Raw genomic sequence first — 2615 nt, forward strand, 5'->3', positions numbered from 1 at the left:
CTCTTCATCTCAGGCTTGTAAGTTCGAGCTCCACGTTAGGTACAGAAATTACTTAAAAATAAAATCTTGGGGGCGCCTGGGTGGCTCAGTCAGGTGAGCATCGACTTTGGCTCAGGTCATGATCTCACTGCTCGTGGGGCTCGAACCCACCTGAGCCGAAGTCGGATGCTTAACCGACTGAGCCACCTGGGTGCCCCAGTAAAATAAAATCTTAAAGACAAAAACAGGGGCGCCTGGTGGCTCAGTCGGTTAAGTGTCCTACTCTTGATTTCGGCTCAGGTCATGATCTTGCAGTTCCGGAGATGGAGTCTGGTGCTGGGCGCGGCACTGTCAGAACCTGTCTGGAATTCTCTTTTCCTCTCTCCCTGCCCCTCCCCCATGCATGCAAGCAAGTAAGCATGGTCTTTCCTTCTCTCTCCTCTCTCGAAATAAATAAAACTAAAAAACAAAACCAAACCAGATAAAAAAAAAAACAAACCCTCCTAGGGCACCCGCAAGCCTTGAGGGACTTCCTCTCCCTCCCTAACTCGTTCGGGGCCTCAGCGGGTGTCATGTAGTTTCTCTGACAAGTAGGGCCTCCTCCACCACAGGGCCTTTGCTCAATGCCCTACGCTCTGAAAGCTCTGGGTTCCCAGACCATCTAGAAACCAGGTTTTCAGGCTAAATGTCATTTCTTTGATTCCTTTCCATCGCCTGAACCCTGGTGCCAAACAGTGTTGTCACTTACTCTTGTGGCTCCCTGAGCTACTCCTGTGTTAGCTTTGTCACAATCTGATACGCTTTCTGGTACAGTGCTTACCAGTCGGGGCTTTGGAGCTAGACTTGTTTCAGATCTTAGCTCCACATTGGACAAATGACTCAACCTTCTCCTCTCTGGGTTTTCTTGTCTGTAAAATGGGTTGTACTCCTGGGAACCTTGAGAGGCCATGTAAGCAGGCGGCCACCTCGCTGAGGCAAGCTCGGGAGGGCACCACATGCCGGGGGAAGCCCCGAGAGCACACGGAGAGGCTCCAGCGGACGGGCCAGCTGAATGCAAGCACTCAGCCCCTGGGAGGACCAGAGGGACCGCGGCTGAGCCCGGGCCGGGCTGCAGACCGCAAAGATATGAAATTGGTTGTTCTGGGTAAGAGGCTTTGTGCTGGTTTGTGATACAGTAAAAACTAAAATAATGGGGCCAATTATTATACTGATCTTTGAGGGTTCCTGCATTAAAAAAGTTAATAACTGAAAAGCACTTTGATGTTTGTTGTTACTATTTTTTAATGTTTTTGATTTTTTTAATGTTTTATTTATTTTTTAATACAGAGAGAGACAGAGCATGAGAGGGGGAGGGGCAAAGAGAGGAGACACAGAATCCGAAGAGGCTCCAGGCTCTGAGCTAGCTGTCAGCACAGAGCCCGACGCAGGGCTCGAACCCACGAATGTGCGATCTGACCTGAGCCGAAGCCGGAGGCTTAACCGACTGAGCCCGTGTTTTTGATTTTTGAGAGAGGGAGACAGAGTGCGAGTGGGGGAGGGGCAGAGAGAGAGGGAGCCACAGAATCCAAAACAGCTCCAGGCTCTGAGCTGTCAGCACGGAGGCTGACGTGGGGCTGGAACCCGCAAACTGTGAGATCCTGACCTGAGCCCTCCAGGTGCCCCTGTTGTTACTTTATTACACGTTTTCATCACACCTGAGCTCCCTGAGTGCAGGTGTCCTCACGAGCCTATGGCCAGTCCCTGTTAGCAGTCACATATTTGTTTAAACCATAAAAACACAGGGGTGCCCGGGAGCTCGGCCGGTTGAGTGTCGGGTCCTTGAATTTGGCTCGGGCTGTGACCCCAGGAATTGAGCCTGCTTGGAATTGTGTCTCTCTCCCTCTGCCCAACTCCCCCACACGCTCTAATATAAAAAGTAAAATTCAAAAGCACATAAGCATACAGCTCAAGTCACTGAGACTCACAGCTGCACAGAGCGTCTGCTCCGAAGCAGCAGAACTGAAGCAGAGAACGTTCTCTAACCAGATCCGCGCCTCTCGGAATCAGCTAAGGCTTCAGTCTCCTGCGGGGACGTGTCACGAACACTTCTTACTCCGTGCACTTGGAACCACCTCGCTGCTGCCGGGAATTTAGGGGACCCCCGAGCTTTTCCGCGCCGCAAACCCGGCTGTGGGCACATCCGACGGCACCCTCGGGACGAACCCCCGCCTCCATCGATCGGAGGCTCCGAGCGCCCGGAAGGACCCCGCGTTCGCACCGCCCGCCAGCGCCCCGCGCCCGCCGACGAGCGCTCTCATCCCGGCTCACGAGACGACGCGCCAGGACCGTCTGCGCTCGTTGGCGACCCAGGAGCGCGGACGCCCACCGGAGACGGGCACGCGCAGCCCGGCCCCGGCGGCTCCACCAGGCGGAGCCCGATTTTTCCAAAACGACTGAACTGCAACTTCAAAGCTGCCTGCGAACTGAGACCCCAGCAGAGTTACGATCCGTTCGAGTCTCTGCTGAGGCCTGGAAGGCGGCCGCCGCGGGCCCCGAGCGGGCGGGAACCCGGCGGAAGTGCTTTCCCTCCCCCCGCGGGGCAGTTCCCGGGCCCCCGCCGCCCGCCGCCCCGGACGTCAGCCCCGCCCCCCCGGTGG

Source organism: Suricata suricatta, chromosome 12 (assembly GCF_006229205.1).
Source record: "Suricata suricatta isolate VVHF042 chromosome 12, meerkat_22Aug2017_6uvM2_HiC, whole genome shotgun sequence".
Classification (NCBI taxonomy): domain Eukaryota; kingdom Metazoa; phylum Chordata; class Mammalia; order Carnivora; family Herpestidae; genus Suricata; species Suricata suricatta.